Source organism: Anser cygnoides, chromosome 12 (genome assembly GCF_040182565.1).
Source record: "Anser cygnoides isolate HZ-2024a breed goose chromosome 12, Taihu_goose_T2T_genome, whole genome shotgun sequence".
Taxonomy (NCBI): Eukaryota; Metazoa; Chordata; class Aves; order Anseriformes; family Anatidae; genus Anser; species Anser cygnoides.
Genome location: NC_089884.1, coordinates 20,068,938 through 20,083,442, shown reverse-complemented (window position 1 = coordinate 20,083,442; position 14,505 = coordinate 20,068,938). Strand labels below are relative to the sequence as shown.

The window sequence follows — 14,505 nt, the reverse complement described above, 5'->3', positions numbered from 1 at the left end:
ATCCTTCTCCCCTGAGGTCTTGCACAGCAGCACTAAGGAAATGGAGGAGAAGGCACAGCACCACAGATCGGGTTGATTGCAACTTCACACATTAGAAGCGGATTTATCCTCATAATATGACAGAGGTGAGTTTGCCTCTTCTGTTTTAACTAAAAATCTTAAAATAACTTCATCCTAAAGGGACCTCTAGGGGCCACTTAAACCAGAGCCAGCTGTGGAACCAGATCAGACCCAGTCTTGTCTAGTCCCCTGAAGACACAGGATGCTACACACCTCTCGCATGCCCCATCCCTGTGTTCAACTATCCTCAGTGCAAAGTACTTTTTCCTGGTGTCAGATTTCCTAATGGGAAATTGCCTTTGCTGTAACTTTTTTGTCTCTTGTCCTTTTATTATGCATTTCTTAGCGGAGTCCGGTTCCACATTGTCTCTAGCCCTCCATTCCCCTTCCTGAGAATGGCAGAATTGTTTCCCTTCAAGTGATGCATTTATAATTAAAAAGTTATTTTTCTTTTATAGCCAATGGATTAAAAGCCTATTTAAAAAAATCCTTTACAGACTACAACAGTTACTTGGGTCAATGATACTGACAAACAAGTAATTAAAGAGGGGAGGAAGACACAGGTGTTGAGGTATAGCTCAACGATTGGGTCTATATTTATAGCAGATGCTCTCAGAAACTACCAACACTGACAAAGGCCAAAGAGCAGCAAAAAGGCCCAAGGGTAAAATATACCGTTATTTAATGCATTAAGCAGTCTACTGAAGTATTACATCATTAAATGTGAAAATTACAACAGAGCAGAAAAGTTAGTTCTTTGTGAGAGATCCTACCTCACTGTTGTTGCAATTGGCAATAATAAGTTTTTCAGGGAGCAGCATATCAGCACTCCAGAAATATTCAGACAGTACAAACATACATCAGCACTTGCAACTTCACTATCACTTAAGGAATTACAAAACAAAACCTTTCAAGAATACAAGTATCCAAAGAACAAAAACAAGGTAAAAATAGTGCAGAACTTCTTTATGATGTTGTCATGGCTTTAATTTTTCTCTAATATAAATTACAGAAAGGAAACTCACCTCTCCCTTTCCAACAGAATACTTGTCAGCCAGCAAACTCAGAGCTGAAGATCTTTATCCCAAAGAAGCTAAAAGACTAAGTTGTGATTTAATTATAACCTAATTCAAAAGGAACTGTGCTTGTATAGCTTTTTCTAATTGTTTATGCAAGCACAGGCTGGCTGAGAAGAAGCATTAGCTGCATATGATTCTGGATTCCTGATTATCCGTACATACTACAACAAGCACCATAACTGTGCTCAACAAGTTAACGTGCGAACTGTTCTTCTATCAAGCCAGTGCTACAGAGACAACAGAATTTGGAAGCATAGCAAAAGAACCAAGACTATGCCTTTAAACCTCCTCCATAATTGGTAATCCAATTTGTTTTCTTAAACATTTGTGTAATAGCTGCACAGAAAGGCTATAACCAGTCTACTCTGTTGGTTTTGTGACTGTACAACTAAAAATTTTGTCCTTATGAGGAATTAAATTCCCATAATCTATTTCCATAATCTCTCATTTAACTCAGTCCCTAAGCGCTTTACAGATATATTCAGACATCAGGTGTACTTCTCATGAAAATTCCTTCCCACGCTCACATAAGACCAGCCTCTAAGATAAATATGCAAGGTATATTTTCCAGCTACACAAAGTTGCATTTGACCCAGTTCAGTACAAATTATTTCAACAGCCACAAACAGCAGTCCCTCTAGAAAGAATGGAACAATTAGGAATTGCTACACTTAGTGGAAATACGTAATAATTTAGAATATCATGTAAGAAACACCATGTCTTCCTGAAATCAAAGCTGTATATGCTGCTCTGCATCCAGGAAAACAAAATACTGCAGCATATATTGAAGATACATCCTAGAACACACTCCCTGTACTACCTCAAAGAGGGGGCTATGGGCTATATGTGGCTTAACAGTAAAAACTGAGTGAGATTTAATTATTCCCTTTGTCTGGATGACAAGAACAGCTGCAGGGGACAAGGACAGAGTAGCAGGCAGCAGGGCTGAGTAATCACTAGCTCTTCTGCAACCCACAGTGGTATCCAGACCTTATAACCTTCAGCTTGAGCCATTCCCTCATGCCCAGATCAAAAGTACAAACTAATTCAGCACCAGGAAATAACTGGTGCTACAGGAGGGGTCATATTCATGAAGCTTAATAAAAACCTGCATGGAAAGATTTATACAAAGCTCTGCAACGCAACTGCTCACAACAGGGAGGGAGCAGCAAAGATCTGACACCCTGCATATCAGCACTGTGGAGCAACAGATGAGTCCTACAGAAACAGGGGAAACAGAAATTTTTACTTTACCATTTGGTTTATTCTTTCTTCAAAGGGAAAAAATGACTACAAAAAGAGATGTGCAACTACTCTGCAACGTTAAAAGCTCTGCTGGTAAAGCAGAAGCTACAGATCGTATGGTTAGGAACATAACAGTTACTTTTAGGAACCCAAAGGCTTACGTTCATCATCAGTGAAACCTAGGGAGACAAATCAGTAGCATAAATGCAATAAGCGTTTTGGGTCTTATTTATCAGCCTAAGCCTCCATCTAAACCCTGAAAGCCTGGTGTCATTTTTGGCTGGAAGGAGTGCTTCTTTTAAGCTGTTAGAGAAACTAAGTACTCAGCTGCCTGAACATGCCTGCTTCTGCTTATCTTTTCCTTCTGAACTGCAGGGACTCCCTGCAAGGTGGCATAAGTGCTGAGTGGTCATGGCTTGTGCTGAAGGCTCACAGATCCAATACCACTTCACTGCTGAAGAATGACACAAGATGTTTGTGCTATGGCCAGTTTTGCCTTTTTATAAAATTTCTAGCAGTGAGAAGCAGACAGACATGAGGATTAGATAGCCAGGTGAAAATTATGAGATCTTGCGAGAATGTCACAAGTGCGTGTGACAGACAGAGGCCCTTTCTGCAGTACTGACTATAAAGTGGTCTGAAATCCTGCAGTGGAACAGTTATGTCAGCCCTTTACAGGGTTACAAAGCCAAAAGATAAATAATTAGACAAAAGAAGCAACAAGAAAAATCAGTCACCACTTACCATAGTCATATTTGATTTCAGTAATTTTGGAGCAACAGGGTTATTCTCTCCACTCAGGAAACACATTTTGTAAAAGCTATTAACTATTAGCAATCCAGAACTGTGGGCAAGACAAATAAGCTAACCAATAAAGGTGTCCTCGTAGCAGTTACACAGTGCAGATCATTCTTGCCACTGGTGGCTTGGTTCTAAGCTAATTCTAACAATTGGGAACTGAGAAAAAGTCATAGTCCAATACTATCATGCTAAGAAACCCCAAATGCTTTAATCCTCACACGACAAGGATGCAGTGGATGCCCAGCAAAAGCCTAGGGAGAAAACTACTGCTAACTTTTAACAGCTGGCAGTAACTCAAGACATCATGACCTGTACTTTATGAGTTATTGCTGGACAGCTCCCAGATGAGCTACGTTAATAAAGCTGTTGGCTAATTAAGCCACTTCCTTTGCATCTTGTTCTCCTATGTCTCTGGGAAGATCAATGCAAACCAAGGCAACTCAAGAGTGAATCATTAAATGCATCTGTGAGCCATGCCAGTTCAACAAACAATTAGACGCACAATGTGCTAATCAGTAAAACAAACCAACCTTATAGTTATGATCCTATCAGCAAGGCTTTCCTCAAGTGTACTTCCAATTAATTATAAAACATTTCTACATGAACAGTGGCATCTCTACTTTAAACACCATTAACAGTGTCAATAGACTAATATCTGTAAGTAAACAACATTGCCTTACTCTTGGTGGGGAAGTCTTACTCCGCTGAAACTTTCTTCTGTGCCATTCAGCAGTACATAATTATATTGATATAGTTGTCACCCCTGGAGGAAGTCAATGGGAAATATGGGTAAACATTAACCAGGACAATAAGGTTCCATAAGAAGCAGCAATTAACACATTTTAATGAACACTAAAGACACACAAAGAAAAGGAAAAAAAAGAAAAAAAAAAATCAACATACAACACACCTCAGTGATTTTAAGAAATCTGTTCAACTATCAAGTTCAAAAAACAAAATGAGAATTACCAAGCTATGAAGGTCAAAACCTTTTACAAAGATTGGTGTTGCTATTTTCCAGCTAAGTACGCTTAGCCATTGCCCAGATGGGTGCAAAGTTTGCACAGAGCTGCATTTGCTGGGCTGGAAGATGGCCCAAGCAGATACCGTATGGCTGTGTGAGCAGAGGACCCCACATGCTCCCTCCCTGTACAGCTGCCTCAGCTTGCAGACACACTCACACTATCACTGTGTTCAGAGCAGAAAGACAGCTGCGTCGTGAGTCTCACAATGTTCTCCAGGTGGTTCACATCGAGGAACAGTCTTACACTGTGTAAGCACAACTGACGTGCTTCAATGACCAACATTCATCCAGCTCTGTGATGCACCAGGAGCAGATCTGTAATGTTCTCTAACATAGGCATAGCCAGTGGGGCTCAGAAATGAGGGTGTATATTTTCTCATTGACAGGTGCCACTAGAAAAAGCTAATTACTAAATGCAATTTTATCCAGAACAGTCCACTACATTTTATATGCATTTATCAAGTACAAAAAAAGGCTTCTCACAAAATAAAATATTCATGTTTAATACACGATGAAGAAGGGCTTTTAGAAAAAGCATTAATAAGAATAGAAATGAAGTGATACTACCTGTGAGTCTAGGTGAGTCTCGCATCTCCAAAACAATGCAAAAAGAACTTGTAAAAGGGAGCCTATTCACATCACTGTACTGTGATGCTTAGGGATCAAATGGCTGGTAGCCAGAGGAGCAGTGCATGTAGCAGAACACTAGTCTTATAACATTTAGACACAAGCCTCATGCTGTAGAGACTGGTAAGTAAATACAGAAAATGCATTTGTCCCATTTTGTGAAAGCACTGACACAGAATAAAACAAAACAAAAAACAAACTCCCCCCACCACTCTAGACAGTCTAAAATATTGCAACATATGCACCAGGTGGAGTTCTTAGTCTGCATCAGCAAAGGCAAAACATTTGTTTTTACTTGCAATCTTTCTACTTTGCTTTTTGTTTTCTGCACTGCCTTAAAGCATCTCACTTGCTGGCATAGATCATTTACCAAAATGTATTTGAAGAATAGAAGAGTAATGGTCAATCCAAGTAGTTTCAGTGGCTGGCTGTGGTTGTTTGGTTTGCAATGATTAACAGCTGTAACAACAATAATCTAATAATCCACAGCCATGTGGACTTCGGATCATATGCAGACTCACTGGGTCCCAATTCCTAAATTCAGTTCAGTCTTCCATTTAATCAGAAGTCAATTTACAGAGATGTTAGAGGAAGATACATTGGGATGATTTAACACCAATATTCCAGTATCAAATACCTATTTCAATCAATATTTGTTGGTAATAATAATAATAGAGGTATAAACCTCAAGTCCCTGTTTCATGTAAAAGGAGTTACCAATGATAAAAATGTTACTGCAGAGGGATTTTTTTTTCCCCACATTTATTTATTTACTCTACTTGGAGTTCACTAAGAGTTTTCCTGTGAAATAAGTTTGTATTAGATTTATTTTGTGATTCACTATGTTTGTTTATCTATATCCTATGTATTTTCAGTGATTTCACATCAGGTACAACTTAACAACAAAAGAGAAAACCACCCTCAGCATAGTTGGGGGCTGGAATATTGACTACCAAAGCTAAACAGAAAACAGGTTCGACATCTGCGTAATACTTTATTATTATTATTATTATTTTTAATAACTAACATAGATTAGATCAAATAGTAGGAAGGAATGAGGTATATTCTTCCCAGGACAACCAACTGTATAGTCTTTGGCTATCAGAGATCCCTGATACAGTGTAAGGATTTAAAATTGTGCTTTTCACTTCCATCTGCCTGCTTCTAATCATGAGCCTAACACTTGGTCTGGGAGGACAACTCTTCCACTAAACCTCCCTTTACCATGGGAAGCCTTTAAAGAATCAGCACCAATGCATTTTAGATCTTAAGATTTCCATACTTCAAGTTACCACAGGATAGGGAAATCTGTCCAGGCAGAAATTTCATTCAGGTAGCATCTACTTATTTTCTTCTCTCTAAGTGAGTCTTTCTTACAGTAGAAGCTACAACAAACTTAATGCAAGAACCACCAGTTTTAAAATTATGTCTGTCTCACCAAACATCAATTTGGTAATAGCTGCCCTTCCATCCTTACATTTTAGAACACATGCTCACACATTAGAATTTGCCAAATGGAGCTCTTGTCCCTTCTAGAGAATTGTATCATTTTGTTCTGCAGACAAAAGATTATAAAACATGCTGTATTGAAATAAGAATAACCGTACTGATATAAGTCACTTATGCACTGAGATAATCCTACAATAGGATCTGTACCTGGAGCTATAAGCATAGTTATTTCAGGAAAAAAAAAAAAAAAAAAAGAAAAAAAGGTAAAATGGCCAAGCTGAAGCACAGTGAGTATTGGTGATACCATTTACCTTAGCAAACACAGGATTCAAAACCAAAAATTGAGATACACATCCAACAGTGAACACAGAAAGAATATATATAGCACGGCTACACTCATTTTTTATTTATTTTTTCACCAAATATAATTACTTAGCAACTGCTTCCTTGCTTCATACTTCCTGCCCTGTTTTTCTTATCTTCCAAAACATCCAGAGATACCACTAAGAACAAAGTAAACTTTATTAAAAGGTTAGAACAGAAATAGAAACTTGACACATTACTTACAACTAGAACAAAGAGGTGTGAGGAAGTGGCAGCTCCTTATACTGTATCACTGCTCAAATCAATTATAAAACATATATAGGGAAGCCAAGATCAAAACAACAACATTTTGTTGTAAAAGCTACATTTAAGTAGGTGTGCACTGAAGGAAGAGAAACAGCAGGTTGGAAATGAAGACTGCCTGAAATTAATGGAAAGCTTACTCAGGCCTGACACATCAGGAAAATTGTTCAAGAACACTTCACGCACGTGGAAACAGTCTCAAATCTCCTCCAAGGTCAGCAGGACTTGGGCTGAACTGTTAAGGAAAGGCAACATCTGAAGCTCCCAGTAGCTACATGTTCTCAGGTCTCCTAATGAGCAAGGATACTACTTTAAGATTTACTATTTCATATAAAAGGAGTCTGCTTTTTATTTCCCCTGCCCCCAGCAGATGAGGAACTGCTATTCGCTACTTTTAGACAGTAAGTAATTTTGAGGTGCACAGGACGTTTTAATTAGGCCAACACTGTTTTATGCTTTGTATTAGCTATTGATTTATTAGTTCCAGTTGAGGATGTAAACTTATTATTAATTTCTACTAAGCCAAATAGCCAAAGGATGAAACATATATTGCAAGCTGATGTTTTTCCAGAAAAGGCAACTAGAGAGGAAAGCTTCCATTTTACGGAAGTTTTCCAGGTGAAATAGCTAAACAACTGCAGCCTCAATTCAGCAAGAAACTTCAACGCCAGATAAGTCCTACTGAGCAATGTGATTACTGCCAGTCAAGGAAGGTGCTTATGCACGTGCTTATGCACATCAAGTTGCATGGTAGCTTGTAAACACAATTCATCAACAGTGGCAGCTACTCCGTATGTTAAAACACAGTTTTTTATTCCAAATCATTATGCATAAGATAGTGTGAATAAAGATGTTTCAAATCAGTCCCTCCTCTTAGGCATTTAGTAGACTCAGAGATGCCAGACACCCTTTCTGTTGATCTCTTTAGAACAGAGCATTATGATCAAGTGTGTTGGAGAGAGCCCTACTGCAGAGGTGCAGGCTGTGCTTGAGATTTCCTCTCCACCAAAGGGCAAGGTTACATGAGAGGTTTTATGCTGTGATGGAGATTTTGACGTTTGGGCTATCACACACAAAGAGGATGGGTGCTAGTGGCTTTTCTTCCTCACTGTACCTCACCATGCCCTAACTTTCTTTACAGCTGAAGCTTTATGAAAATTTATGAGTAGTTGCCAAAGAACAAACTCTTCAGAGGGAGAGCAAATCCACTATGTTTTAAAGAAAAGTGTGCCCAAGTCTCATTATTACTCAACAGTCATATACTGAATGCTTACTGGCATATTTATAAAACTTACTGAACTCAGCAGGTTTGCCTACTAGTCCTCACAGGCTTGCTTCCAGCTTCTGGGTGAGATTTCAGCAATAGCTTTTATGTGTTTGGAAATTTCAACCACCCTTCATTGCAAATGTCAGTTCTAGAAAGAAGACAGAGTCCAGAGAACTGTGGATATTTGCTCGTGTAACAGGTAACAGATGATCTTTTCGTATGCCAGAGACTCACAGGCAAAGTTGATGTAACAGGATTTTCACCCATTAGCAGTTCCCCATTGCATTCCTACTTTAACAGCTCCTGTTTTCTCATTCATTTCTTTGGCAGCATCATGTTTCCAGTTTCTATGCACAACTCTAATATATAATCCCATCACATAACACTCATCCTGCAGCCATGAATCTGACTTCTGACCTATAGCAGTCTGGAGAAAGAACGTGAAAGGCATCACAAAACAGCTTCCCCTTATTTTTAGTTTTAATATGAAATCTCATTTGGAAACTCCAACACGTTATCTGTCATAACATTAGAAGTATCCATCCATTGATCCAGGTAAAAGAAAAGTAGGGGAGATAATATGAACAGAAAGGGATCCTAAGCAATGCTACCCAACAGAGAGGTAAAACGAAATAAACAGCCAAACCACTTGAAACAGCAACAGTTTACCCATGCAAAGCATATACCACCACCACCAACTACTTTGAGCTATATTAAGAAAGAGCCCATTTTTCAGATTTATGCAAAATGAAAATGGGAGCAATGCTTAGAATTGCAATAAGGCTTATAATTTATTGCTTTGAATTTTATGTATTTATCAGAAACTAGCCTTCTTCAAGGCAAGGTCTCTAGCTATTTGCACTTAGGACTTGTTCCACTCCCCCATTTGTACAAAGATAAGTAATGAGACTAAACCATAATTTTCCATTATTTCACCCAATTCAGCTAAATAGAGCAGCAGCAACAAAACAACAAAGCTAAGTAAATGAAAGCTCTGCCACATCAGTATCTAAGTCTAACTGGTGAATCAATGTATATGTTTATAAACATGTTTTGCTTGCTTACTAAATACAGTTTTGAGATTTCTGCCTTATTTTTTGATAGCTATATATCAAGTTTGGCTGAATGGGTCTGTATTTATGAATGTGGGGAAGTGTTGATAATCAGTACAAAAAAAAGAGGAAGAAAGACCATCTCTATAAAGCCACCCTCAATATTCTCTCTCTCTTCAAATAGTAGTTTAGGTATGAAAGTTCACAAACCTACAGCAAGTAACACTATTACCAACACAATGAGAGGAATTGTAGGGCAATCTGCACAGCATGGGTATTTTTAAACCCAAAGGGCTGAAAATACTGCAATTTCAGCCTGGATAGCAGACTGTTCGTCCTAAACTCTTTGCTGAAGCAGAGAATATTCCTCATGTGAAGTTCTTGCTTCTGAAGCGCACTTTGAGAAAGCAGAACTCCACCAACATAGACGAAATTCCTGCATCACACCACTCAGCTGCGCAGTTCAGTTGCCCATACCCTAAGTCACTGCTGTCATATATTCAACCAATGCCTGGTTAATAATTCAGAAATACGAAAATATGATGCAGCACTTTCAGAATTTTGCATATACATCTCTTCTAATTTAGAACTTTTTGTCAACAGCAGACCTCTCAACTGTTTAGAAATTCTTTTTGATGACCACCTGTTGCACTGTTTTAATTTTCCTTTGATTAAGACAAAAATTACCTAGGGCTGGAAAGAATAAATTAAGAAAAATAATCTCCTATTGCTTATCAGGAAAAATAGCAGAATTTTCTTTAAATGCTCTTAGTCTTGTACTGAATAATTATACTCATCATAAATTAGTATTTTTTAAACAGTGACATAAAGCTTCCAAATCACTACGTATAATTTTCCCACACACGTCACACACAGGAGTTAGCTGAGCAAACAGAAAAGCAATCAACTTTGAAGCTTTCCTTTCATGTTTGCCAAATCAAACATTAAAAAATAGCATAGAGAGAAAAGAGCTGTTTTTCCCAAATGATGTGTGATGTAAATACTGCCCTTGTTCAGTCCCAAATTTAAAACAATGCCAAGGTTCCTGACTGAAGAGTCAGATTAGGAGTTCCAAAGGCTCAGCTGCCAAATTCTGAAAGAACATGTGGGGTAACACGTTTAATCAGCATCATAAGACCAATGTGTTGTCTAGCTAAAAATAAGTACAAGTATCAATTTGCAATTCAGCCTCCCCAGCTGGTGAAAAGAAGAAATGAGAATGTCCAGGAGATGGTATATGTACCATGGCGGATTGGTTTGGGTGCCTTTTTAAAAAAAAAAAAAAAAAAAGGCAAGAGAAAAACTATTTGGTTACATTACATTACTTCAAGGGAAAGATCAGATCCTGAGAAGAGTGTTTGTAATCTTCATCACCTGTCTGAACACCACTTGATTGTTACTGAATATAGCAATATTTCTGAGAAGAAACTTAAGAAGAAAGAAGGGCATCGCACCTGTCTTTTTACCTTACTTTCAGTCAGCCTCTATCAGTAATTCTTTCTTTTACTTCCTTTTTGGCAGCTTAAATGAAAACAGGACCAAGCATTGATCACCTTCCCCCCTCCCCCCCCCCCCCCCCCCCCCCCCCCCCCCGGCCCCTCAAAAAAAGGGTCAAATACTGTTCCACAGAATATCAGTGGACAAAACCAGAGATCAAGAAACAGTGTCATTACACAAGAAACATATAGAACTCAATTTGGAAAAAAATAACTTTGGAAACCTCAGGGGCAGGAGAGAATCGAGCTATGAAACATTAAATGACTTTGAGACAAAGATTTAATCTGAATGTTCAGCAAATAGGGAAGATACAAATTACTATTGCTGTTTCAAATACTAATGTCATCTGTCTACCAAAACATTACAAGTTCCAAAGTTTTGTTACAATATTTTATTACTTTTAAGTGGTAAGAGCAATGAAGACACAAGAGCTCCTGAACCTACAAATAAACCAGCTAATTAGCTGCAGAACTATAACCACAGAGCTACCCACAGTGTATTGATGGACAAGCATAGCTTTAGGCATGAATTGTAACTCACAAATCCTCTTAGACAAATTCCTCTACAAGCTAGGGAGCTCTGTGGCATAATGTGAACACCAAATTCGGAGTTCTCATAAACTGTCACATAAAAGGTAAGACTAGTTTCTGACATGTTTCAAGATATGTACATCAGCTTTAAAACACAGCTTAGCCTAATTTTTCTCCCATATTCCCAATTTTGTTGCATTGTAAGACACCAGTAGTTTCTGAGGAGTTTCTTCATTTACATGAGCACATACACAAAACCATACACTGTATATTTAGAATATTTTCTTTAATGTGTTCCCTGGGAATGCATGCCAAAACTTTGGCATTACTCTACTGACTGACCAGTGAAGCTTCCTGTCAAAATCCTGAGAAGTGACACTTTGACACTTCCCTTCAAATTTTGCAAATGTTATTTAAATGTACACTGGGTGTGGGTGCATGAATTCCTGAAAACAGAAAAAATAGCCCTTCCATAAAGAAGGAAGCATTTTGTTAAAGTAGTATGGTGTGCTCTCAAAGAGCAAGGAGGATTCTTAGGGATTACTTAATTTTGGAGACATTTCTGACTAGTTTTTCTGTTGCTTCTGGTACACTTAAAAGACTAGGAAATAGTCTTGAAATGTCCCCTCATCTACTAGCAGTGATATTTTTCTTCCTATTCTAAATAATACCTCTCTCTTAAAAAGCATGTTCAAACCATAATCTGAAAATCCATATAAGCATGGCAAACATACCATCTCATTTCAAACAGGAAAGGAAAAGGTTAAAACAAAAGATCTTTTAGAGCAGCAGCAAGAAGAGCTCCAGAATCCATCGGAAACTTTATACCCTCTGTAATTCCAGCAGAAGTGGACAGAACACAAACAGACAGGCTATCAGTTCTCAATAATATTTACACAACTTAACATTTTACAGACAAGCAACAAATCTATTGCCCTGAAAAGTTTTAAGTGCTCTGATAAATAGTTCAGTTAAAAACATGGAAATTGTTAAGAAGTGGTAATTTATTAGTGAAATCCTTATATATATATATATGCAATTTTAATCCCATTGATGTAACTGACCTTCAAAACAAAAACATGTTTTAGTGTCCATTCCAGTTTTTGTAATAAACATAGAGCTTCCTTCTTCTGACTTCATAATTCAATCTGATAATTTTATAACTTTTATAAGACACTATGAAATGCTCATCCCACAAGAGAATCCAAGGGGTATTCATCTCTACAGTTTGGAACTCAAACACACCTTCTGTAAAATGTATTTTGCCCATCTTTGCTCAGAAAACACATACTGTCTTCAAAGAGGACTCCACATAGTTCTCTGACACAAAGCCAAGAGGTTTCTTCTAAAAGGCATGCAGACTTCAATAGTCAGAAAAGTGGCACAGTCCCACCTTGCATACTTTGTTACAGATCAGAACATCAGGAATTGCAAAGTTTCTCAGTTTTACATCATTGGACATCATTTACTACTTATCATTTATTCTGAAAAATAGGTAGAACTGACTCAGGGCGGAAATGCAGCAAGTGCTGAAACACCATCCTGAATATAGTTATGTATGGCTGTGTAAATAATCTGGACATAAATAGAACTCATCTTCAGATAAAAAAATACCTTCTCTAACATAATTACAGACCTGTCTACACTGGTGTGTACAATCCCATCACTACGGCAAAGAATAGGAACCGTTTTAGAAAATAAATATATATATATATATATGATAACAGAAGTGTGCGTTGGGAGTCAGATGAAAAGCAAAATGAATCCTTTAACCACTCATCCAAGCACCAAAAAATAAAATAAGTACATAAACTTGATTGTTGCCATAGAGATTGCATAGAGGCTTTCAAATCTCTTCTAGCACCATGTTTGCTCACTGATCTGTCCCAAGACACAGATTATTTCCTTTATTAGTACAGTGCTTTCCACATCTTGCCTGTCAGCTCAGTAAGATGTCACAGGTAAAAATCTCTTCTGAGGGCAACAAGATATTTCTCAAGAGCTGTTTGATTAGAGAACAAACATTAAGAACAACTAAACAACAGCATTTTTATTTTTTAACCTGGATTTTGTTTTTAATTGTTTCAGAAGTTAATAGCTCATCCTAGAACATGGCAATCGTATTATCAGTGACAGGTAATAACATATTTACTAGAAAGTTAGATCACATTGTCCAGAGGTGCTGAAAAACTCTCATAACAGCAACCCCAGTCAGACAGATTTCCTTCACTGCACCATTTGCAAATGTTGGGATGAAATATCCCTCTGAAATTCACGGGGCTAAATATTCATCTACTGAGTCTAGCAACCCCCCTCCAATTGCCCATTAGTTTTTCAAATGAAAAGTTTAAATGACATTTTGATTTCCACCTGATTCCACCTTCCTGAAAAGCCTGGAGAGTAACCAAATGGAAATTTTTTGTTGTTGTTTGCTTCTGCAGAAGGCAAGGCACAGCCTCCAGAAGTGCTGGCTGCTTTCCCTTCCTATTCCCTGCACTGAAGACTAAGAACACATAAAAAGATTTTAGCCTTGTCTGAGCATACCAACATTTAACCCATTCTGAGATATTTTTACTATCCAAGAAGGAATGAACTTAGGGGAAGCTGCATATTTCCCTGCCCCACTCCAGATGGGAAAGCTTAGGTATTCTGTTTGGTGGTATAAAACATGAAAGTTCAATAGAGGAAACAATTCGTGCCAAAACATGCATAATATGTTACCAATGGGGAAGAAACAGATTTTTTTTTTCCCCACTACTGCACAGAGTAGTTAATTAGGTTAGTACAGGAGATGACATCTGATCTAACAATGACACATCCCCAAAGAAGTGGAAAAAAAACCTTAATTAAGATGAAGAATCAGATTACAGCCTAGATAATAAAGAAAAAAATGTTTGGGAAGAAAGAAGATTTAAAAGTCATTGAGGAACTCAAAAAGGGACTGACCCCAAGCCAGCGTGTGCTACCAGGAAGAGGCGCCTCTGCAATAAAATCAACTGTCTTACCGGTGAACACTAAAATCAGGAGTATGTCCAAACTGGGAAGGGTCTGTAACAACTATTAGACAGTAGTTATTTATTTTACCTTTCCTTGCACACAGAAGATACGGTGCCCTGGCTCTTTGGAAGCTATCACAGCATACAACTCACTGGTGTCACTGCTATTAAACCCCTTCGTGTGCAGGGGAAAACAATTTACAAGCTAATGATTGTACCAGTATTATCTTTGCCAGGACGCTTGCTCTTGC

The 14,505-nt window shown here is 38.0% G+C and overlaps 1 protein-coding gene across 29 annotated transcripts in view; it reads right to left on the bottom strand.

The window, feature by feature from the left end:
* The window catches only part of LOC106039565 (uncharacterized), a 506,901-nt gene that overhangs the window by 149,083 nt on the left and 343,313 nt on the right, over positions 1–14,505 (bottom strand). For 14 of the 29 annotated variants that reach the window (XR_010834540.1, XR_010834541.1, XR_010834544.1 and 11 more), the window contains one exon: positions 3,866–3,948. The exons of 13 other annotated variants lie outside the window; for them this stretch is intronic. The gene's annotated coding sequence lies outside the window, so the exon portion shown is untranslated. Of the gene's footprint in view, positions 1–3,865; positions 3,949–7,052; positions 7,148–8,207; positions 9,282–14,505 lie in introns of those variants that run through there. 2 more of the 29 variants (XR_010834564.1, XR_010834563.1) reach the window with 2 other exon arrangements.